The 25,157-nt window shown below is 52.9% G+C and overlaps 1 protein-coding gene across 5 annotated transcripts in view; it reads right to left on the bottom strand.

The window, feature by feature from the left end:
* The window catches only part of Casz1 (castor zinc finger 1), a 150,528-nt gene that overhangs the window by 58,089 nt on the left and 67,282 nt on the right, over positions 1-25,157 (bottom strand). For 4 of the 5 annotated variants that reach the window (XM_006539158.2, NM_001159344.1, NM_027195.2 and 1 more), the window contains exon 3: positions 6,429-6,483. The gene's annotated coding sequence lies outside the window, so the exon portion shown is untranslated. Of the gene's footprint in view, positions 1-4,488; positions 5,850-6,428; positions 6,484-7,320; positions 7,459-25,157 lie in introns of those variants that run through there. The other variant, NR_161310.1, reaches the window with a different exon arrangement.

The following is a 25,157-nucleotide window of genomic DNA, read 5'->3' as shown; positions in this document are numbered from 1 at the left end:
GGATAGCCCTGGGTCCCAGAGACTTGTTAACAGGGGCTTCGAGAGTCTATAGGTCCTGACAGAGTACCAGCTTCCTGGAACAAGAGGGAGACCAAATTGGCTCAAATCAGACTTCTCCCTGCATTTCCAGCTCATTCTGCCCTCTCTTCCCTCCCTGGAGAGAAGTCAGCACCCTTAAACTGGCCAGGACTCTCATGGAGAGACTCTATCTCACACCCCCACTCCCTTTAAGGGACACACTGGCCAAGAGAGCTGGCAGTAGTCCCTTGTCCACACTACTTACCGGCCTCTAAGGGGTGCTCTGTGCTTCAGGAGAGCCCGAAAAAGTGACATTGGTAGCAACTTAAGGTGTACCCTGCCTAAAACCCAAGCTAGGTGGCTGGGTAGGCAGCTGGTGGCCCCAGCAGGCTTAGGGGAGTCAGCTGAGCCCTGCCAGCAGCCCAGCACCCAGGAACAGGAGCAGGTCTGATCTGCCAGGCAACCTGGAGTGCCAGCAGGGGAGGCACCGGCAAACAAAACAAAAACAAAAAAGTTAATTATCTTTGGCTTTTTCTTAATAAATATCCAAACTGGCCCGGCCGGATCCTCCGCTTTAGAGGGAGAAAGGAGAAGGAAAAAAAAAAACCCAAACCCAATCCAGCAGACTCTTTCTGTCTTGTGTGTCTATGTCTACTTTTCCTTTGTCTCTGATCCTTGAATTTGTCACTTATCAGAAACAGTGAATGTTTCACGTTTTTTGCAAACTCGAAGAGATGGGCTACAAAAGCGGCTTTTGTTGTGGTGGTTTTTCGTTTGTTGGTTGGTTGGTTTTTTGTTGTTTTGTTGTTGTTGTTTAAGTTTTTGAGGTGGGAAAGTGGGGTGTGAGAGAAGAGAGAGGCAGGTGGGGAGAAAACGGCTGAGAAACACCAGCCGAAGAGAAGCAGAAGAGAGACAGGTTGGGAAGTGGAGTGGGTCTCAGCCTGCTGGCAGCGCCCCTGGCTGGGCCCTGCTCTCAATGCCACGCTAGCCCTTTACTTCAGTTACAACCATCAGGAGGCACAGGAATTTCTCATGTTAAGATGCCCGAGCCACCACCAAAGCCACCCAGGTCTCCGTGGCCACTCGAGCTGCCCTGTTGCTTTGTGGTTTCTGTGCCAAGCCAGGCGTAGGGCTGGGAAAGACAAGGCAGGGGAAGGAGCGAGGGGAGGAGGGGATGTTGGCTGTCGTGGGAGGGAGGGTGTGTGTGTATGAGGCTTTTCTGCATCGAGTCATGAGCATACCTGGGGAGAAGACAGTTTCATGTTGCAGCCTGGGCCTACATGTTCCGATGGCGTATGTACATGCCTGGGCCCAAAGTCTCAGAAATACAAGGTAGGGCATGGGGTGGGGGCAGCCACCAGGACATGGAATGCTGGCTTTGGATTCTTCGGCCTGGGTTCAAATGCAAGATCCACCAGCCATGACACAGCCAGGCTGTGTAATCCTAGTAAGTCACTGGCCGTCTCTGAGTCTCCATTTCCTCACATCTATTAGCAGTTCTTTAGGTCTGTGGGTGGGGAAGGGAAGTCAGAGACTGCCAAGGAGTGTAAGACTTTCTTCCTGGGAGATGAACATGTTCTACAACCAGTAGTGGTGATGGCTGTACTGTTCACCCCTGTGAATATGCAAATAATAATAATAAATAATAGTATCACTAAATAGTACATTTAAAAAGGGCATATTTGATGGCATGTGGATTATATCTCAATAAAGTGGTCACAAAATACTGTGGGAGAAGGGGAAAATATTGGCAGTTATACCTGCATGTTTTGGAAAGAGGTCTGAAGACAGCATTCAGCCAGGCACAGAGTGAGTGGTCAGAAAATATTCACTGATAATATGGGGCTAGGGCTGGTGTCTGTGAGTGTATACTGCTAGTGCTTACAAATGCATTCCTGCATGGGTTGCTGGCCAGCATGTTGTCAAGCCACTGAGCTGTCTCCCCCACCACCCCCCCACCCCCATGCCTGGTAGGAGATCCTGGGCAGCTGCTCCCTGCCAGGGGGTGGGAAGTGCATGGTCTCCTCCCGCCTCCTTCAGGTCCCTGGAGAGAAGGCTGCCCACCATGGCGGGCAGACTCCCGAGCTACATTCGCCGTCTTGCAGACACTCATATTCTCCATGTGCAGCAGACCGTGAATTCACCTTCATACTAGTTACAGGGTTATTTAGCTTCTCTTGACACTGACAATCACAAACTTTAATTCGCTGCCTGGTTTCTCCCTGCTGTGCCCTCTGCCCACCCCCAAAATCCTTGGGAGAGGATGGGAAGGACTGAGGTCCAGCCCTCTCTTGCCAAAGCTTGCCCTTTGGAGTGATAGATGGCAGGAGGTGGAGATGGTCAGTAGGAGAAGATGCTGGGCAGAGGGCTGGAGAGACAGGGTCTGGAAGAGAAGGAAGTACCACCGGGCTAATGGGAGCCTCGGTCCTGCTCCTCCAGCTGACATTAATGTATTCAACCTGACATCCATCCTGTCGTGAGTGAATGAGGATTCACCCATCAGGCTACTGAGCCCAGGGCCTTGCTGGAACCCACAGAGAATGGGGACTTGGTCTGGGACTGGGCTCCTCAGATCAGGCAGCTGGCACAGGGCTTGGCACCTCTACCTACTGCTAGATTATCAGGTGCCCCTCAAGACACTGATTTGATGGAGCCCATCCTACAGTTATTCTCTTCCTCTGCACCTCCTCCAGGTCCCTATCAGGTCCCACCAGTCCATCCTGGGGGGCTTTTCCAGGCTTACTGCCATGGTACCTGGGTCAGTCACTTCTCTTCCTTTGACAAAGAAAGGTGGGGCATGGAGACCTCGAGACATCACAGATAAAGCCAGAACCGGGTGTCTGGGTACAATAGGGGACTCTCTCATTGACAAAAATCCAAAATTCAGCCACCTATCAGGCAGTGTCTCAGAAGCAGAAAGCCAAGAGGACTCCACAAAGGCTAGAAGCTGGAGGTTGGAAAAAGAAAGCCAGGGGGGACAGGCGAGGCAGGGAAAGGCACAGGCAGATACGATCCTGAGTCCATTTCCTTCTAGGTCCATTCTATAGCTCCACCCCTGCCAACCAGAGAAGTGGCCATGGTGGCCTGGGCAAGAGAGAGAGAGAGATGTCAACGGGGCCGATGGGAGAAGGGGCTTGTTGACTGCAAACTGTCCATTATGGCTCAGATTATAAGCATATTGCACAGGGCTCTCTGCACGATGACGAGGAAATCCAATACGCTGAAAGGTTAATGCAATCAATTAGGGTGACAAGGAAGTGAAGTAAAACCTTCCGAGTAGATGAAAAGGAGAGAGGGAGAGGGGGCCATGCGTGGGGGGCGGGGGGGGACAGCGAGAGATGAGCGGTGGGAAGGGAAGAAGGGAGAGAAACTTATGGGGCACACAGAAGGCCTGGAGGGGAGGGGAGATGTAGAGACCAGGGAGGGACTTCAGCAGAGCCAACCAAGGAAGCACCCCAGAGAACGGGCTTGTACAGCGTCCATCCCAGACTCCCAGGCATCCCCCTCTGACGAGAAGCCTGCCGCCCAGGTTTATTCCATAGCCGTGGTGACACCAGGCCAGCTTGGATCCCTGACCCTTTGACAAAGCACCCACTTAAGTGGCCCACCCCGGGCCTTCTCAGCAGAATGACAACCTCGCTTGCTACCTTCACCCTTGCAGGCAGAGACCCAAACCCAGACCCTTGGTCTTCTTCCCTTGGTCGGCTTCCTCCCAACAGCTCCAGCCAGTTGAGGCCTGTGGAGCAGAGTCTGGTGGGCAGGACCCCTGTTTTACAGGGGTGATGGTCTGAGAGGAAGGGCTACATCCCAGGGTTCAGCAACAAGTGTGAGGGACCCGGGACTGCCTAGTGCACCTCCTCTGCCCCCTCCCCCACCCCCAGTGCCCTTCTTTTCCCAGAGGTCCATTGGACTCAGAAGCTTTGCTGGCTCCAAGGGCTCAGTGTCAGAGCTTTTCCAGGGATCAGGGAAAGCTCCAAGGTACTGTCCTAGGGATGGGTGCTACATCTTGTGGCTGCTGGGGGAAACTGGCTGGGCAGAGACCCTCTGCCTTCCTGCTGGTTTCTGGGCACTGTATACCCCAACAGCCTGGCAGGGTATACACTTCCCACCTTGCAAAGTGTGCTGGGGTGGGAGCTGTGTGTGTGTGTGTGTGTGTGTGTGTGTGTGTGTGTGTGTGTGTGTGATGACTATGACTACGGATCTGAGGTAATGGCTACAGAAGGGCCACTGAATGCACAGCTCTGAGGGAGTTGGGGTGTGTGAGGAGAGAGGAGCTGGGGCTCAGAGTAAGAAGGACTGAACAGAGCAGGAGGCAGAGGAGGGGTGGAGACTCCCCAGCAGAGTGGGGCATTAAGCATCCTGAAACCAAGCCCCAGCCTAGAGTTGCTATGCAATCCCAGCCTCACTATGGTGACCACACAACACTGAGAATTCACTCAACCCCAAGGACTTACACACGTTGGCAGGTTTCAATGGCAAATCTCATGTATATTTTTATCAGAGACAGAACAGAATCCGGGCCAGCAAGCCCTTCTTTGTAGAAGGGCCAGATAGTAAATATCCTTTTTTGTTTTGCTTTGTTTTGTTTTGTTTTGTTTTGTTTTTCGAGACAGGGTTTTTTTTCTGTGTAGCCCTGGCTGTCCTGGAACTCACTCTCTAGACCAGGCTGGTCTCGAACTCAGAAATCTGCCTGCCTCTGCCTCCCAAGTGCTGGGATTAAAGGCGTGCGCCATCACTGCTGGGCAGATAGTAATCTTATGCTTTGTAGGCCAAGCTGTTTCCACTGTAGTCACTCGGCTCTGCTATTGTAGAGTGAAAACAGCCATAGACAATATGAAAACGAAAGGCCATCCCTTTCCAATAAAACTTTATTTACAAAACACAGGCCGAGGATCAAATGTGATCTTGGAACTGCGGTTTGCCCGAGACTTGTCCAGAAAATGGAAGCATCCTGTCTTTCAGGATGCTTAGATGATTCCTGGGGACCTTGTACCTAATCTGACAGAGGTCCCCAGAGGAAGCAAGACATGTTCTCCTGTGTCCGGTGCCACGCTGAGTGGGGGGTGGGGTGCACTGAGAATCCGATCTAGCATGGGAATCCTATTTATGCCTCACAGCATCCTGGGAAACCCTTTGGCGGGGTTGAGATTCTTAAGGAGGCGGGCGAGGAAAGAGTGTAAGGCTGCATGCAGCTCTGGCCATTTCTAGAGTCTCAATGCGCCTAGACAGAAGTGAGGCCGAGGCTAGAGAGCAGGAAGGAGAGACCAGAGGGAGCCAGAAAGGGCGCGGGGAGAGAAAGGCCACTGAGCGCCCCGGAGCTGCGCTGTAACCAGGGTGGTGCTGGCGGCAAAGGGAGGAATCCACGGGCCCCAGCGAGAGCGCAGGGCGCGGGCCGGGCCTGCCCTACACCGGGCCGCCTCTGATCACGTTTTCAGGGCCACTGCCCGCAGGCGCAGACAATGCTGGGGGAGCCTTTGAAGTCCGAAAGGGATGCCGCGGTGGGAGCCAAGGGACTCTCCTCCCTTCCCCCGTGCTCCCTATGGGGAGGAGGCCAGCGGGACAAAACTGGAGCGGGTCGCAGCCTGGCCCCCGAAACGCGCGAGACAAAGGGAAAACAAACAGGTTTGGAGCCAAGCGCACGGTGCTGTGTCTGTCCCCCGCCCCGCGGAGCCGGGAATGATGGATGGCTGCAGCCAGCCTGCTCGCCCGCCGGGCAGGCCCCGCTATTTACATAACACTGGCGTTCCACCGGTCACCTCTGACACTGCACTGCCCGGGGCCAAGGCCCGGTGGCCCCCGCAGTTCTCGAGCCACCAGGGGACTGTGACAGCCTGTGAAGAACATGGCAGTCCTGAGTGCCTGGCTTCCAGGGAGCCTTGGGCTTAGGGTAAGGCAGGGTATGGCAGCCTGCTCTCTCCATTGCCGGCAGCCTCCTCTCAGCCAGTTTTTTTGTGGAAGTTAACTCAACCTCAGAGGAGGAGGCAGAACTTGGGGTCTAGAACGTTAAACTCTTTTGGATCTCAAAGCATGATTAGAAGCAGAACTTCCCTGGGAAGCCTGAGGCAGCTACTACAATGGACATACGGGGCGGCTAGAGTGAGACCGGACTTATGAGAAGTCCAAGCATGGCGCGGGTGCACTGCTACTCCTGATGCCTGGAGATCAATCCTTGCTCCAAATCAGCAATCCATCCATTCCCCAGCCCATTTCCAGCATAAAAGCCAAACAGCTCTTGCTGGTCCCTCATTGTTCCTGACAGGTTCCAGTAGCCATGGGGCTCCCATTCCCTGTCTCCCACACCCCATCCCATCAGTCTTGGATGCTTCGAAGAACTGAACTCGGTCCAGGGTGATGTATCTCACACCAACTGTCTCACAACACACAGAACAGGGGAGGAACTCGAGCCTTACCTCACGGGGTCCTAGAGATTCCTCAAACACAGTTGGGGGTGGGGGTCACTTCATCCTGGGGAGAAAGAAGAGTCTGTTAGTCTTTCCAGGAGGAAGCCTCTCCATTCTCTCCCCCTCCCCCAAGCATGCGCTTCATGACCTCTATGTGCCAGAGAGTTCTCTGCCGCCTATGGGCTGAAGGGCTAGCCAGAGGGCTCAGTGATTCAGATTTGCTCAAAGGGCTCTGCTTTGAGCCCACTTTAAGTATATGGCAACCAAGGATGGAGACTTCAGGAAGCAGTAGGAGCTGTTACATGGAAACATGGCTCTAAGGATACTGAGACCCAGAGAAAGCCAGAGTGCTTTTCACACTGCCCAGTGGAGGCAGAGGTATGGCGTGTGTGTGTGTGTGTGTGTGTGTGTGTGTGTGTGTGTGTGTGTGTGTAAGTGCACATGTGTATGCTGGTTATGGGCCTTCAGGCTCCCATGAACCTTCAGTGGCTAAGCGGGCACTCCTGGAGACAATGAAGGTAGCCTCAACCACTCCTTGACTCTTTTCTCCTGGGCCCTGGAAACAAAACTGGCAAATGCTAAACTGTTCCCAAGTGAGACTGTGTGAGTGCCCCGGGGTAGGTGGACAAGGCCAGGCATCAGGAAGGTTCGATTCCGATTCCTTAGGAACAGACTGTGGACAGTGCCTTCCACCTTGATGAATGAATCAAGACAACCCCCACAGAAGATTCAGACAGGGCGAGGCACACCATTGGAGAGGGTCTTTAACCAATAGAGAATGCGGCTTGTCATTATTACAGGCTCAGGGTCCTCTGCAGTCTAGAGCAGGAGTTTGGGGACCCAGGTTCAAATGGAGACAGAATCTACTGTGGAGGGAAGTCCCAAGGGACCGTGTACCTACCCATCTGGCCCCATCTGTCCTTGCCTGGGCCAGGCCCTAGGCCCCAGCCATGGCACCTGCCCTGCTGGACAAAGGGTTTGCTATTTGTTCCCTTTTTCTCCTCTCTCTCTCATTCGTAGCTTATCAATGATGCAAGAGGAGTAACACCAATTTCCTTAGGCTATATAATCCCCAAATCAGATTGGGGGGATTGCAGGAGATGAGGTGACCTTGTCCAGGGCTCCCAGAATGCCACCCGGTCCCACCTCCCTGTCTCTCATTCCCAGGACATCATTAGATGGATTAAGCTAATTGTACTTGACAAGTCCTCTTAAGGAGGGCTCCACTCTCTGCTAGACCCATGTTACACCCTATGACGGGCTGCCAGGTTGGAGGGTGCTCAGTGGGGCAGAGACTGCTTGGCTGCATAAAAAGGTTGAGAACCGGCTGATCATCAAGTGGTTTGAGAGGGTTTCACTGTGCGCTGTGGGTCGAGGACACTCATCTGGGAGGTGGGAGCTGAGGGGTCTGCAGGGAAGTGAACAGACATCTAAGGTAGGGGGCAACAGAGAGCAAATGGGTGCCAGGTAGAGGTGAGAGAGGCCGGTGGGAGCCTCAAGAAAAAAGTGGTGACAGAGCTGGAGGAGAGATGAGCTGAGTGGACAGACTGCAAGCTAGAGCAGGGGAACAGGCATGGAGACCCCAAAGCCAATGCTGCTGGAAGAGATAGGTGGGCTCAGCCAGCAGAGGAAACATTCCAACCAATGAGCCTCAGGTCGGTCCCATCAGGGGCCTCACCATGTCCTGACCATCCCAAGCTCTCCTTGAGATCTGTCAAGACACCCCAGCCAGCCTCCCATGAACCCCCAAAGCCCCCCAACTCTACCACTCCAGTATCTCCCTTCCACCACCTTTCCTCCCCTTCCCTCCTCCCCGGCAACTGTGCATTTATTAATTCATGAGGCACTAATTAGTTCTTTGTTTAATTTTGTGTTAAACAGACTGACCGGAATGATAACGACTTACAGCACAGTGTTGCTGTCCCCATCCACCCCTGTTTTCTGACAACAAGGGAGCGCGGGAGACCGGAGCGCTGAACCCAAATCCCTCAGCAGTTGCACTTCATTAAGTCAAAATGTGACAAGAAGCTTAGAGAGCAACTTGCAGATCTGATCACACAGAACAATCGGGGAGGAAACTTTCCAGGAGTTGGTTGGGGCTGGGGGAAGGGGGAGGGGGAGGGGCAGAGATGCATATTACATGGGCACCAAAATACTTCCTATAGTCCCATGCTTGCCTGTGCAGGGCAGGGAGCCTGGCTCACAGCAGCAGGGACAGTCACCATCTCTCAGTTGGACTGGGACACTAGACAGATTCCAGGTTCCCAGGAAGGACTGGAGCAGTAAGTACCCAGTAGGCCGGTCTTGCTCATTTATTCTGATAGAGTAAACTCCCTTTTTCCTGGCCAGGTCTGAAGCACTGCCTCTCCTAGTGCTGACAACTTCTTATTCTGACCTGTAGGAATGAGTGGTTGGCATACCAGATCATGGTAGTGAATGAGAAAGCTGGCATAGTTAGGGCAGGGCTCAGCAGCTGGGCGTGGTGGCACACGCCTTTAATCCCAGCACTCAGGAGGCAGAGGCAGGGGGATGCCTGTGAGTTCCAGAGGCGAGCCTGATCTACAAAGCAAGTTGAGGACAACCAGGGCTGGTTTCAGTGAGAAACCCTGTCTTGGGGTTGGGGGTTGGGGGGGCAAAGAAACAAAGGGTGGGGTTCTGTAAGGGTGGGGGAAAGACAGCGGCAGAGAGAACACAAAGAAGAGGACCCTTACTTTCAGGAAGGGTCCCTAGGGTTAGGGAACTACCTCAAGGCAAAATGAGAAAAGGAATATATGTTTAGGAGTCATAGCAGAAGTGCCCAGCACCCTTTGCCAGCTCTCTCTCTCTCTCTCTCTCTCTCTCTCTCTCTCTCTCTCTCTCTCTCTCTCTCTCTGTTTCTGCCTCTCTTTTGTTTTTCCCAGACAGGATTTCTCTGTGTAGACCTGGCTGTCTTGGAACTCACTCTGTTGACCAGGCTAGCCTTGAACTCACAGAGATCTGCTTACCTCTCCCTCCTGAACGCTGGGATTAAGGGCGTGAGCCACCATCACCCAGCCTTTGCCAGTTCCCTATCCATACATCCACCCTCCAACTATCAACCCTATCTCTCTATCATTCATTCACCAAACCATCCATCCCTCTTCTATCCATCTGTCCAGGGTTAACCCCAAGTATGGAAAGGCTGAGGGCTCTGTGCAGAGGGGTGGGACAATTAGAAGAGAGCAGAGCTTGGCTCTGGAGCTTGTAGGCCATTGGTGGCTGCCTCTCCTAGAGATCTGATCTCATAGTGCCAGTGGCCTTTTCCTTCCGGTCCATGTGAAAGAGCAGGCTCTTGGTCCCAGAGGTGTCAAACTGCCAACCCCATCAGCTACAACACAGGCAAGGACAATGGCATCCGAAGCAAACCCAGTCCAGTCTAAAAGCATCAGTCTTGCCCATCTTTGACCTGACCCTCAGAGTACAGAGGGGCTCTAAGGAGAACGAAAGCCAAAGCACACAAAGGGCTGACCCGTGAGCCTCCATCTTGCGGGGCGCCTGTTGCCTTCCTCCTGTTGGCTGTTGCACTTGTCCGCAGGAGGCCTGTGTACACACACAGCCCACTAGCCAGGACATGTTCGTGTATGCCAGCCACCACCTCCCTTCCTCTGGCCAGGTCTGAAGTAGAGTGGTCTCCACCTGAGCCTTGCAGCCAGCCTTGGGATGGCTTCTGCTAATTTGCTGTCAGGCTGCCTAAGCAAACCAATTAAAACTAATCATTAATTATAAAAGAGAACGAGAAGAGGAGAGGGCGAAAGATGGGGACAGGAAGAAGGAAGAGAGAATTGGGCTAAAAAGGAAAGACTCAGAGGGCTTTCACAGAGCTCTGATCTGGGGATGAGGGACCTGGGAGGTTGGCAGGGACCAAAGATGCTATAACGGAGGGACGAGGAAGAAGCGAAGGATGATGGGAGATTCTTTGATGGACAAGAGAGTAGAAGGAAAGGGGAAAGGGAAGATGTGCTAGAAGCAGGGTACCAAGGCCTGAAGGAGGCTGACACTTGTGACATCTCCTCTGTCTAGAGCTGAAACCACTCTAAGACCTGGCCCCACAGTCTCTCCCACAAGCTGCCTGGCTCCCTATGCATGAAGCCTCAGGCCAGGCTCCTGTCTGAGGTTCCAACCTGCTCCTCAGCCTTCTCAGGCCATGGAGATTCGGGACAGCTGTCAGGCTGCCTGGCTGCCCACCCCCTGCTATCTTAGCCCACCTCCCCACCCTCACAGATCCTCCCCCAACTGGGTCTTTCACAAGGGCTGGGGCCATGTCAGCCAGGCAGCTTGAGGAGGGGGCAGCACAGACAACAAGGGGCAGTGTCATGGAAACGGGCACTTTCCCGGAGAAATATTCTGTTTGGCCTCTTTCCTGCATTGAGGAGCTGTCAGGAGCCCGAGTGAGAGTCACACTATCCCGGGACCAGGCGTGACAAAACCTATTTTCTGCCTCAAATTTGATTGATTAAAAAACTTTTTAGGAAAACCATGTTGAAAGAGTGGAAAAAAAAAAAGAAAGATAGAGCAGGAGGGAGAAACAGAAGGGGGAAAAAAGAATAAACATGGTACGAGGGAAGAAGGGCTGGAAGAGAAAAGCTCTATCCGGGGGCCAGCGGTTCCCTGCACCCTGCGAGGCTGCCAGGGTGTGTGTGTATCCCAGGCAGAGCCTCGGCATAACCAGGCAAAAGAGAAAGCCCAAATAAAGCCTGGAACTTTTACACAGTGTTTAGCGGGACAATGAGGGGGCTGCCGGCTCCAGACAGGACAGCAGGCAGAGCAGACTGCCTGTCCCTGCACAGGGTGAGGGGACTAAGGCCTCCAGCCAGGAGGGGCAGGTGGCTCTGCTGTCCAGAGTCAAGTCCGAGCGGGCTCTAGATTGGCTCTGCGGTTTCCCCCAAAATAGTCATGTTTGGAATCTGGCCAGAATCCTGAAAAATCTATACAGGGCCAAGAGGAGGTTAGCCTAGTCGTCTAGGGGCGGGGAAGAAAAGCCCCAGCTTTCTCTTTCAGATGCATGCGTGTATGTGGAGGTTGACATAGGGGCTCTGGTTCTCTTCCCTATTGCTTTCTGCCTTGTTATTAGTATTAGTATTATTTTAGATTTATTACTGTATTGTGTATACGCGTGTATGTCTGTGAACCACATGTGTACCTGATGCCCGAGGAGGTGATGAACCTGTATGTGGGCACTGGGAATCGAACCTGAGTCCTTTGCAAGAACAAGTGCTCTTAACCACTGAGCCAACTCTCTTGCCCCTCACCTTGGTTGCTAAAGATATGAACTCAGGACCTTGTACTTGCACAACAGAGCTGTGCCCCACCAAACCCCTGCCTCCTCGAGGAGTGTTCTTTTGTTTGTTTGTTTTTGTTTTTGTTTTTTCGAGACAGAGTTTCTCTGTATAGCCCTGGCTATCCTGGAACTCACTTTGTAGACCAGGCTGGCCTCGAACTCAGAAATCCGCCTGCTTATGCCTCCCAAGTGCTGGGATTAAAGGCGTGCGCCACCATCGCCCGGCGAGGAGTGTTCTTAATAACTGCAATGGAACAGAAGAGCAGGAAGCACCTGGCTTGCCTTACAGCTCTATCTTGAGCCTACTCTATTTGGCTCACGGTCCCGGGCGGATGCCTCCTCAAGTAGTTCTGCAGCCTAGCCAGGGTCTTGAGGATGACGGGGTCCTGTCTTGTTTTCTCAAAGAGAAAAGCCATCTCCTCCTGCTCCTGGGACTCCCTCTCGGGAAAGAAACGTAACCAGCTCCCAGTGTCCCTGCATGGCCACGGCAAAGGCCTCAACTGTCTTCAGATAAGACTCCTGCTCTCTCTGGGAAGAGGGGTCTGAGCTGGTGGTCTGGCATGCTCCCCTTTCTTTTAAAGGGCCTCAGCGATCAAGGTGACAGATGGAGCTGGCCGAGGAGTCAACAAGAAGTTTGTTCTGTGTGCTAAGGGTACAGGGCAGGGGGATGAACTCAGTCTTCACTCAGGACCCTGGGTGTGTGGGACATCCTGTGTGACAAAGAGCCCCGGGTGGGGCCGAGACACTCAGCAGCCAGATGCTCAGAGAGGCCACACCCCCATCTGGCCTCACCAAAAAAGCAATCCAGTCTCTGCAGCCCTGTTTCTCAGAGATCAGAGATGCCAAGCACAAGGGAGATGGAGAAGGAGGACAAACAAACCAAATCGTGTGAGCAGGCCAGACTTGAACCCCGCCTTCCCTGGTTCTTCCCAGCTGCTTTGGAGAACCCTTAAAATACGGATCCGCACAGTTCTGCCACATGAAGGAACTATCCCTTGGCATTAGCTTCTGAGGTCTTTTGTGGGAGAGATGCCACAGTTTCACTCCAAGATATAAACCTCAAAGGTGGGCCCTTGGGACTTAAGCACTCGAACAGAAATGTTCATAGTAGCACCATTCAGGACAAGCAAAAGGCAGACACAGCCTGAGTTCCTATCAGTTGAGGAATGAGCAACACATGACCTATATGTCCTATGGAGTATTATACAGTAATAAAGACTTGACACATGCTACAACATGATGACATCTGAATGAAAGGAACCAGGCAGGGGAGGTTATAAATTGTATGATTCCAGTTACATGAAAAAAAATCTAGATTATAGTGAAGAGATTGTATAGAACAGATTAGTGATTGCCAGGGGCTGGGGGAAGGGAAGAGTTGGTGGGTGACTGATTGCCCAGTTCTGTATGGAGGGATCAAAAATTCTGGAACTTTCCAGGTGGTGGTGGTGGTTTACATCTTTAATCCCAGCACTGGGGTGGCAGAGGCAGGTGGATCTCTATGAGTTTGAGGCCAGCCTGGTCTAGAGAATGAGTACCAGGGCAGCCTGGACTACACAGAGAAAACCTGACTTGAAAAACCAAAATACATACATACATACATACATACATACATACATACATACATACATACATACATACACACACACACACACATACATTCTGGAACTAGATATTGGTGGTAGATGTATAACTTGTGAGTATTGCCACCGAATGTGCACTTAAAGCGGTCACATTGGTCAACTTTATGGCATGTATATTTACCATAATAAAACTCACAGTACAACAGGAGAAAAGGTGAGAGCCCAGAAGAGGAGGTGTCAGACATGGGAACTCAACAGAGGCACCAGATGAGTCAAGCTGGGGTAGGAGGGTGATGTGGTAATTTCAAAAGAGTCCTCCTTCTTCTCTGTCCTGGGCAGGGTTTGAGCCACCCTCCAATGCACCCTTGGCCCAGCTAAATCGACAGACCGCTTGTTTAGCACGCATGTGGCCCTCAGTTAGATCTCTAGCACCCCATAAACTGGGTGTGGGGGTGCACACTTTTGAGCCCAACACTTGTAAGATGGACCCAGGATGATCAGAAGATCCGGGTTATCACTGGGTACATGGACATCCTGGGCTATGCTCTGTCAGAAAGGAAGAAAGAGAAAAGAGAGGAAAGGAAGGCACGTTACAGTGGACCTCCCCTCAGGACACTCTGCCTCAAGTGGCTATGACTCTATCTCCCACACAACACCACACCCCTGCGTGCACGGGCTGCAAACAGTGCCTCTGCAAATCCCAATGCCCCCAGCCCCGCCTCTGCATATCCCTCTGCCCAGCTAGACAGAAACTTCCGCTCCCACCCTGGATCCCTGAGCAACAAGCTCCCTCCATAGGGCTCCAAGTTAATGACTTCCCCGCCCCCCCAGGGCTCTAGAGCTTCCCAAGGTCGGGCAGACCAACCCGAGGGGAAAACCTAGGATACTGGGGGTGTAGGGAAAGCCAAGCGCTCTGGGGGTCCCCTGAGCTCTCGTCCCCCATCCCTCCTGCCTGTTCCGGAATGCGTGCGCACACAGAAACCCCTGCTTTGGCCCGGGAACTGTCAGGAGATCAACAAACAAAAGCTGCTCCTTGACAGGGAGTCATTTATATTTTAGCTTCGTTCCATTATCCTAACGAATCCTTCATCAGCAGATGCAATATTAACAGCAGAAAAATCAGCTCATTACATCCGGGGGGATTTCATCAAGTCGGCAATCATGTGTGCCGCTCCCCAAGCCTTCAAGAGGCCAGTGGGGCTGTTATTTATTTATTTATTTTGTTACTTATTTATTTAATTTTTTGGGTTCTTTCCACATAATTGCACCGCATCTCAGATCTTTAATAAATAATTTGTAGGTCCTGAACTGCACACGGCTTTGCTCTCTGCCACGAGAGAGCCTGCTTTAGCCAAAATATTTACCAATATTTAAAAGTCATTAGAGTCAGGAAGGAAGTGGGGAGTGGTACTGGGAGCAGCCTGACTTGGGGCTATGGTGTGTGCTACCAGCCCTGTCCTCCAGACCCATCTCTTGGTGGGAAGGTGAGAGGTGACTCCTGGTATAGGTCCTTGCCTGTCGCTCTCTGCTTGAGTAGACTGGCAGATGTTTCCTGGGAGCTTGGAGGAAAGGGTGGATGTATCTTGAAAGACACATCCTGGTTTATTGAGGCTAACGGGGCTGGTGGTGGAAGAGGCCTAGTTGGTACAGTGGCAGAGGCCTTTCGAACCCTTGGCTTCGGCTTCTTGTGATGGGCACTGCCGGCCGACCACCCTCCCCAGGGGAACTCAGCCAGACAACTTATTGCTGCCATCCTCCTGGCCATGGCTGTTACAGCTCCGCAGGAAGCATCCTTCTTGCCATCCCAAGGTAACGTTGAAGGAAGGCGAAGCTCTGGGGGTTTGGAAAGAAGACTTGGCCCATTTTAGAGACTTAAACGTCAGAGTTCTACTCCGGGCGGTGCCACCAGGGGACGGGATCGGTGTCAGGAGTGGCTTGGCTAAGACTCCTTTCTTTCCACGCATCCTGCCTAAATAGACCGGCCTTCCAGAGACTCCTGGCTCCAAGCCCCAAAGCTGGAGTGGCCACCGGTGCTGACAGCACCCCTGCCGCCACCATAGGCCGGCCTTGCTTTCACAGGTTTTTCCCAGCGGGGGCTGGATTTCTGCCCAGCCAGGAATGTGCTCCCAGGATGTCAATTCTAATCTCCCCAGCGCTCTGACAGAATTAAGCTCCAGTTTGTCCGACAACATCCCAAAGTTTCAGAAATCCAGGGCAGGCTTTCTAATCAGACTGCAGGACAAAGGTCTGGCCTGACCCTGTCACTTCCATTTATGCCTCCTGTCTGTCTGGGCCTCGGCCTTTGGGCAGCTTCCTCCAGCCTCTGCCCTGGCCAGCCTCCCCCTCCCCCAAGCCCCCTGTTTCTCCGCCCAGAACTTCCCCTACCCAAGCCGGCCAGCTAATCCCATTGCTCTACCATTCAAAGCCTAGGGATCCCTGTAAGGCGACCCTGCTGGCCCTCAGCCTATTGGCCCAGCCTTGCTAAGGCTCCCAGTGGTCAGCTTCCTAGAAGGGATCTCAGGCCTCGCTAGGCTCCACCGTGGCTCTGGGGAGAGGTGCTAAAGTCAGTCCACTGCTGTCTCCAGCCAACCCCATCGAAGGTTCATTTAACTGCCCCTAAGGCAGCCTTTGGCCATCCTGTTGGAAAGGTCTAGAAAGCCTGGGTCATCTGTCACATTTGGAGGCCCTATGAGGTAGAGACTTCTCTCCCTCCAACTCTGGTGGTCACTACGAGGCGACCAACTGCCTATGATAAGCAGAAGTAGCCTTGAACCCAGAGTAGGCAGGACCTGGGACCTGGATTCAGGCTTTTGGTTCTCTTGGATTGGGGTATCATGAGAGAATGTAGACAGGGCCTCCTCCTCTCTCCACACTCCTCATTCCCTTTCCATGTGGCTCATGGCTGGGTATGGAGTGCTCAAACCTGCCTCTGTACGCACAGGAAGTTACACAAACGGTTAGGAAAGGCAAAACCTATGAGGGGACAGATAGATGTGGGTGGGGGCCACAAATTAAACTTGCTTTGTGTTCATCAAAACCTTCATGGGGGCAGAGGGAGGAGTGTGGACACAGCCAAGCGGGCATCCAGGGGTACACCATCTGTGAGCCTCATGCTGGCCACCAAGCTGACCGGTGGCAAGGGTTCCCAGGCAGGGGCGGGAAACCGGTTATATGCTTGTGAAGAAAGAGGCTGAGGAAGAAGGAATAGAGATGCCACTGAAGACAGGAAGAATCCAGCACAGCCAGGAAGGAGGGGTTGTCTAAGAACTACATGTCCTACGTGACACAGATGTCAAAAAGGTTCTGAGGCCAGGAGGGGTGCACACCTTTAATCCCACTCAGGAGACAGAGGCAGGCGGATAGATCTCTATGAGTTCAAGGCCAGTCTGGTCTACAGAGTGAGTTCTATCTAGGACAGCCAGGGCTACATAGGGCGACCCTGTCTCAGAAGGAGGAGGAGGAAGAGGAGGAAGAAGAGAAGAAGGAGGAGGAGGGAGGAGGAGGAGGAGGAGGAGAAGGAAAAGGAAAAGGAGAAGGAAGAGAAGGAGAAGAAGAAGAAAAAGGAGAATGTTCTAGAACGCCACAAGTAGGCAGGGCCATGCCATAGCCTTTCTGCTTCTCCAGAGACTGGCCCTGAGCCTTCACCAGTTGGGCCAGTAGGTCCCGAGGGCAGATCTGCATGGCATGGATGATAGATAGGCTGGGCTGGCAGAGAATTGGGTAGTCCTATCTGAATGGCAGTGGGGAAGGCTGTGAACCTGTAATAAATCCTTTTTTTTTCTGGAACCACAGTAATTTCATCTAGTAACAGAGACGTCCATGAGGGTCTCTCCTGGAGAACAGATGAACAACTGCCCATCAGCACTTCACAGAACTCCACTGTAGTTTTCTCTGTTCCCCTCCCCTGCCTAGTGGGTTCCCTGACTCCCCCCAAACTCCCAACTTTGCCTCTGGGCCTTTCTCTTTTCCCCCTCTTTCCTTGGTTGCTGAGCCGGGGTGTTGGTGAGCTATTGTCCACGCCCCCTCCTCCTTTTTTTGCTATTTATCAGCAGATTGTGTGGAGCTGAGTGGTGTGAGCCTCGCCCTGCTAAATAAAGCTTTGGTATTTCTGATAAAGCCATCAAATTCCTTATCACACTGACACAAAGTGCATTTAAAGAGACAGACACCCTGTCCCTCCCTGTCCCCACCCGCTCCACTCAGTTCAGATTTCCAGCTGCTCTGACACCAAATGCGGCTCCTGAGGATGGAGGTGGGGGTGGGGAGACAGGGGACAGACCCAAACCCTTTTTAGATCCTGCTTCTCCCCAGTAGAGCTGCCGGCACCTCGAACCCAGGGCTGGCCCCAGGGTGTGGCACACCGCTTCCTGGCACCATACTGTAACCAGTGGAATACTGTCATTGGAAAACGCCCTGAACTAGGGGATGTCCTTGTAAACAGAACAATCCCGTGTGAGGACAACAGCTGACCGGGGGAGGAAGAGTCCCTGGAAGCTGTGTGCCTGTTTAGCAGCCCAAGCCCTGTGACCTGGGATTTTGTGCTTGTAGCCAAAACTGCGAAGAGGGGACAAGAGAGGATACTGAAGCCGCTTTAGCGCAGGGAGGATGAGGGCTATGTCCCTGTGGGACCTGACTGTTCAGCATATGCTCTCATTCACTGGGCAAAGCCCTGACTCCTGACACAGCCCCACAGGCCGATAGGCCTATCACGCCATTTGACAGATGAAGAAACCAAGGTTGGCCCAGTTCCACACAGCCGGGGGCAAAGTCAGCAGGGGCTCTGGCCTGTCTGGCTGACTCTCTTACCATGAGAGACGTTTCTCCCTTAATCAGTCCTGAGAGCTGACCCCCTGGGTCAGGCTCTGCCCACCTCCTCGGTTATGATTCTGGTCCCTGTGCCCCAGGGTCCTCTCCCACCTCCCCAGTCCTAGCTCAAGAGCTCAGGTCTTGCGCCCACACACAGCTTGCTGGGTGAAGAATCAAATTTATTATTTTTAATTATTTTGATTTATCAAACTAGCAGCTACAACCATATTAAACCAACTTGGCTTCTTGGCATGCAACAGAAACAGCTGCTCCAGGACTCCCCCAGACTCCAGAAAATACCCTGCCTGTCCTCTTGCTCCTCTAGAGGGCACCTCAGGCTCCTGATCCAGCATCCCCAAATGTGAGGGACACATGACCCCTGCTTTTGTTCTTCCCCTACCAAAAGAAGGTACAACCGGAAGTCATGGAGGGCCAGAGGACAACCAAGGAACAAGATGGGGCACAGTTTAACAGCTGTTAAGGAGTTTTGGGGTACAATCGCCCCCATCCCCTGGCTCAGAAGACCTTCTAGAGCCCTGACCCTCAGGGAGTGGTGTCTGGCTCAACTACAATCCCCTGCAGTTAGCATTGGTGAGCAGGGAGGAGGCCATCTTAGAGTCCGGGTACTGGAAAGGCAGTACCATACTACAGGTTTCTGTGGGACATCCAGATCTCCATGTACCTAGGGCATAAGAGGAGGCTGGTCCATTGTGTGTGTGTGTGTGCGCGCGCGCACGCGTGTGTGTGTGTGTGTGTGTGTGTGTGTGTGTGTGTGTGTGTGTGTGTTCTGATTGAGGCATGTGAAAATGGCCATGATGCACACTTCAAAATTCTAAGCAAAACTGTATATAAATTGTATGAGTGGAAGACACCATCTCTGGCATTTTTTTTTAAAGCCCATAGAAGATACTCATAGAAGAGCCAATTCTAATCTCCAGGGGGATGGCAGCTCTTGTCTCCTCAATGGGGTGAAGAGGCCACTCATGCAGAAAGTCACTGTAACCCTCTGGACTCTCTCACAGAATAGCTTCATGCCTAAGTAACAGGCTAGGGTCAGACCAGGAGCTATGCTACCACAGGTCCCCACTACATCACAACCTGGCCAAAGAGAGCCCCACTCTGGCTGTAAGTTCTGAGCTCTGATGGGCACCTCGAGGCGTGTTATCTAAACTCTCTGAGGTCGAGTTTCCTTATCTGTAAAGTGAGAGAGGACCTGTCTCAGAGGGCTATGGAGACGGGAGACAACGAGTGCAGGGCCCTAAGCAAAGTTGGTGCACAAATTCAGTGTGCAGAAAGTGACAGCAACCATCACTGTCACGGGCGCCTCAACCTCTTCCTGACTAGTATCTGATAAGGGAGTGCACCTGGGGCTGGCGGACAGAAGAGCTCACCTGGGAGAGCCCAGAGCTGTCTCAGGGAGGCCATCCTGCTGCCCACCTGCACAAATGGCTTCAGGAGGCAGGAAGGGGACACGAGAATGACACGGGCAGTCACAGTCGCCTATCAAAAAACTGTCCATTCCCTCTGCTTTCCCGGGGACTCATGCCCTAATATGGGCCCTGTAGCTTTATGGGTTATTTCGAGTTCAGTGATAATGACTCTAAGTAGTGCTTCTGCTGCTTCTAGAAACTGTCCCATGCGGGTAGAGGAGCAGAAGGACAGTTGGCAAAGAATGGGAAGGACACAGGAAGTAGAAGGTCACAGCACATGGAGAGAGGGGCACGGATGGGTGAGTTATGGGGGAAGAAGACACAGGGCTTGACCAGTGTCCCAAGGAGATTGGAGACTCAGCTAGACAGGCTACAAGGCAGACACCTGGCCACGCCCTCATGCCCACTGTCTCAGGATACCCTGGACAGACCAGCTACTCGCTCCCAAGGGAGGGGTTTAAGAACCAGACTAAGCACCAAGCCTATCTCTTCACTCATAACTCTAGTGAGGGGACCTTCTGCCTAACAGCCAAGCTGGGCCCAGGGGCCCCTCGGAGCCTTGATTTATTTACGGACTAATTATCTTTCTGTTCAACCTTGGCCCATGGAGTCCAGACTGCAGAGGGTTAACTAGACAGAGGGGCTGGCTCTGCTTTTGCTCTACCTCATGCTAGAACTCCTATCACCTACCTCCCCCACCCCCTGATCTTAGGAAAAAAAACCCATCAAAATAACTATTTTATGTCTCCAAATATGCAGATCATTTTCTTTAATGAAAGATGCTTGACGTCTCCGATCCAATTAATATGCAAATGCAGGAGAGGATTTATTTGTGACATTCTGTCTGGGTGAGAGAAAACAAAAAAGGCCTGTTAACCAAAACACTAATTGCTGTGACTGATTGTCACATATCATCATTTTCATAGGGTCCCCTCCATTCCCGGCTCTCAGGGAGCTTGAAACCAGGACGCACGCATGCCACGCAGGCATCAAGGAGAAACAGGGCAACTGGCTACCTGCCAGCGCATCCCCCTCATCACGAGACCCCGTGCTGGGCTAGATGAGGTGGAGGGTCCTTGTGGCTCTGGTCCTCCTTTGTCTGTCTGTCCCTGACCTCCTGCCGCACTGCACTGGTTCATCTCCCTTGCTAGACTGTACCTTAGGCCTTAGGTGCTCACTGGCAAATGTGGGGAGTGTGGGCTCCATCGTCTATACATCCGTCTATACGTCTCTCCAGTGGAATCACCATGTGGCCTCAGCCCAGCCAACCTTGAGCCTTGGTGAAAGGAAGTGAAAGCAGGCTTCTCTTAGGAGGTAGAGGTGGGCCCTCTGGGCCCTCTCAGTCACCAAGCCCTGCCTCTCTTGTCTTTCATATGGCTTGCCCTTCCTTCCTTCCTTCCTTCCTTCCTTCCTTCCTTCCTTCCTTCCTCCCTCCCTCCCTCCCTCCCTCCCTCCCTCCCTCCCTCCCTCCCTCCCTCCCTCCCTCCCTCCCTCCCTCTCTCTCTCTCTTTCTTTCTTCCTTCCTTTCTTTCTTTCTTTCTTTCGTTTTTCGAGACAGGGTTTCTCTGTGTAGCCCTGGCTGTCCTGGAACTCACTTTGTAGACCAGGCTGGCCTCGAACTCAGAAATCCGCCTGCCTCTGCCTCCCAAGTGCTGGGATTAAAGGCGTGCGCCACCACCGCCTGACTGGCTATTTCTTTTTTAACCTCAAGGTCATCTTGGAACCTTGATGTACACCACCCAGGGAAACCGAGGCACGGCATCCTCTCCTTCAGAAGACATAGAGAGACTCTGCGGAATCTCCTCAAGACTTGTAAATAACTGCTGAAGCCTCTTCCCTGGCCCTGCCCGATGTGGTCGACAAAGTGGGAGTTAAGTGGTCCCGCCCACCAGCTTCTTTGGGAAGCTTCCATTTTCCAAAAGACCTAGGGTTTCTGCTGTCTCCTGTGCTCTAGGGACTTGGGGGAAAGGAAGGGGGGCAGAAGAGTCTCCTGTTCCCAAAGGCCAAGGGGAAGTCGGAAGGAAAAGGCATACCTTGTTCAAGTGACCTAGGAAAGGCGAAGAACATTCTGGGTGCCACGTGGTTCCAAAGACAAGGCTAAGAGACAGTGCAAGCTCCCCTAGAGTAGCCTTGTCCCCACACAGGGGCCAGGACTGAGAGAGACAAGAGGATACCAGACTCGGGGCCTGGTACCTTGGGGGACTGGTCTCCAACTCTGGAGCTTGGGCATCTTGGGAGTCAAGGCCTCTTCTGGGCATAGTGGTACACACCTATACCCAAGCACTTGGGCTGTAACAAGACAATCACTGGCTCAAGGCCAGCCTGGGCTACAAAGCAAGTTGGAGGTTAGTCTGGACTACATAGAAAACAATACCCTGTTTCAGGAAACCGAAGAGAAGGCCTCTTCTCCTGTTCTGTCCCCCTCCATAGAACGCTTCCAACTTTCCAAAAAGGTGGAAAACTTGAGATTGGACAATCAGAGCACAAGGCTGAGCTGTCATGGAGGTCCTTGGGATTTGCCCTGAGTGTTGGGCTCTCTGTCTGGCTGGAAGTTACAAAAAACCCAACACAAGCAGGAAGTACGCATTGAGCACCACCATAGGTTGGTCCAAGGCTGTGTGTCTGCTACTACGAAATAACTAACTAACGAGGGCTGGAGGAAGATGGTGTCTTCCCTCTTGATTCCCATCCCAGAAGTACCTCAGCCCCTGTTCCAAGCCCAGCTGCTTCCCTCAGGCGACTCCACCAGGGCCTTGAGGAAGAGCTGGCGCCAGGGCAGCATGGGGCAGACACTCTCCCCCCCAAAAGGCCTGCCCCCGCACCCTGAGAACAGGCTCAGCAGGATGCCGAGCGGGGGTGCTTGGAAGCCTTCCGGGAAGAGTATAGCCCTGGCACCATTCCCGCCGGGAAGGAGGTGAGTTGGGTCTGCTACAATGTCTGCTGCTCACCTGACTCGCGCCCACGGCGGCTAAGCACCAATAGGGTGTGCGTGGGTGCAGACGGGTGGCACGCATCATGGCGCCAGGAGCCCAGGGAGGAAGGGCAGGCGGCTGGGAGTGGCGGTAGGCTAGCTGGTCAGCTGAACAGCACCCTAGCTGTGAGCTGGAGTGGGAAGGCCCCACCCTTCCTTGTAGATGGCAGCTTGGGAAGCAGAATGGGAAAAAGGTGCGCCGTATATCGTCGGGCCCGTCTTACGGAACGCAGATCTCCCACTTTCCCCTGGCCCGTCTACCACATTAGTTAAGAGAGAGAAGCCCGGTCTTATTCCTACTTTGATGGTGCCCACCTCTTGGAAGCTCACCACACAGCCGTTGGGGCACAATACTTTGCCCTTGCCGTGCCATCATTTAAAGCCCCTTTAAAACAAGCCCATCTGTACATTAAAACCACTCATAAAGCAAAGGAGTGAACGGCTGTGGCTCTGAGGATCTATTAAAGCCAGACAACCGTGCCCACCCTACTGCCTCACCCACTCCTTCCCTGGTACCCAGCCTTGGGCACCATAGGCCTCACTGGACACAGCAAAGCTGTGCCTGGGTAGACCAGCTTCCTGGCAATGGGCAGGGAGGCTCTGTGCTTTGCAGGTTTGCAGGGAAGGCCTAGACCCCAGAGCATCTAGTCAGCAGCTCTGGTTAGAGGCTTGTTCCTACCCACTGCTGGTCTTCCTCCTCTGTCTTCTACTCTCCCCTCCCTGTGGTAAGGACAGATCCTCTGAAACTAGATGCTAGAGAATTCATCCTGTCTGTTGCAATTCTCTTAAACACTCCTGGCTGGGGTCACAACTGTTTCCTGGGGTCATCTCTGATAGCCACTGTAATTTGATACCTCCCAGGGTTCACATGCCCCCCCCAAAAACCCAGAGCTTTTCTGGCCTCTTTCCCTTGCTCCTTAGGATTCTTCCCAAAGAAGATCAACAGGAGGATCTTCCGGGAGGACTGGCAGGAGATCCACACCATGTGCACAGCCAAACTCTGCCAAGCGTCATGGCTCCCAGATCCTTTTGGGTTGTGGGCTAAGTCACCTTTCCCAAATTGCAGGCTCCAGAGCAGTCTCGCCACGGAGAAAACAGAGGAGCTCTCCATACCCTTGCTGAAAGGTGGAAAGCAAATGCCCCCTCGAGCTTTAAAAATACCCCGGCATGTGGTTCATGGGGCAGAGCGGAGGCCACGTGGCCAGAGTGGAGTATAAATAACCGGCAGATCGTTTCGCAGAGCCTCGGACCTTCCCCATCACCAAGAACCTTTCCGAGGGAATCAGAGTGAGCACAACTGTTACCAAGTCACTACTAAAATATTTACCAGCCTGGCGAAATGCCGAAGGTGCTTGGCACCGAGTGTTTGCTTATTTACAAGGCTGTTTTAAAGGGTAGAGAGACAAAACAGAGTAACCTGAGCTATCAAATGGAGGGGCCAGGTGGTGCCCACCAGCTGCCAGCTGTCCCAGGAACTGTGGGAGCTAAGAGAACATGATGAAGATTACCCCCCCAAAACAGGTCAGAAAAGTGAGCAGAACGGCTTTGGAGGGCAGGGAGGACCAACCAGTAGCAGCAAGGGCTCCTGGGAGGCGAGCGAGAAGTGTTGGACCCTGCAGAGCGGCTACCCACCTCTGCCAAACCAGCAGAACAAACTCCTCCCGCGCCATGAGTTCCAGAGCTGCCCCTGGACTTCTGCATATTCACCTGAGAGCCACCTGGACACCGCCTACCACAGGCTGTGGGGAAGGGCCCTGGAGCAACAGACAGGCCAGGAAAGGGGAAGCCTAGAGGAAAGCCAAGGGTGGGGGCTGACTGGGATCCTGGGAGCGGGGATAGAAAGGGGACATGCGGGGACCTGAGGAGAGAAGGCACTCAAATTTTCTCTTCCTCCTCTTTCTTTGAAGTTTCCTTGTGGTTTGAATTTAATTTTGATTTTCTCAACTTTAGCAGATTGGAGTTGAAATAACCTACAAATTACTTAATGTGTTGTAAATCTGGGGGAATTCAGGAGTAATGGGGAACACATGTTGGCCTGGAGGAAGCCCATGGAGAACTGAGGGGAGGCGGCCCTCAGAGACATGCAGGTGGCTGTCCAGGGCTTAGATGCTGGATGCCCACGCTTGCTCTCCCTCAAGGGATGGGATTCAAAGCCCTTGTGGGCTGGGGGTAGCATCCCCCAGATGGCCAGAAGGCCCTGGATGGACATAGAGAGAAAGTGCTAAGATCACTGACTTGACTGAGTCGCAGCCTAGGATTGCCTGATGACTGCGGACACCGGGCAGCCAAGTAGGCTGTGTGCCAGGCGTCCGCCAGGCCCCTCTCCTGTGCCAATGCCAAGGCCACAGCCAGCCTGCTGTGTGCGTGTGGCTGTCAGCTGAGCTCCTGCCCACCTCCCCCTCCCCCTCCCTTTTTCCGCAGACTTCTCTCAAGTACTCAGCCATATGGTTCCAGTTAAGCTCCATATTTTTCCTTGTCGATTGAAGAGACACACTTTCCTCTTTGCCAGACAGTTTGCAGATTGCTCTGTTGGCTCAATCTCTTATTGGATTTCTCAAAAAACCTGACATTTTAAATTAATTTACAGCCACAACAAAAAGAGTTCAGAATTTTAATGGTGTTGTAAGTAATTTTTAGGTAATCCACTCCAGA

The sequence above is a fragment of the Mus musculus genome, chromosome 4 (genome assembly GCF_000001635.26).
Source record: "Mus musculus strain C57BL/6J chromosome 4, GRCm38.p6 C57BL/6J".
NCBI classification, from domain to species: domain Eukaryota; kingdom Metazoa; phylum Chordata; class Mammalia; order Rodentia; family Muridae; genus Mus; species Mus musculus.
This window is presented reverse-complemented; position numbering and strand designations above follow the sequence as displayed.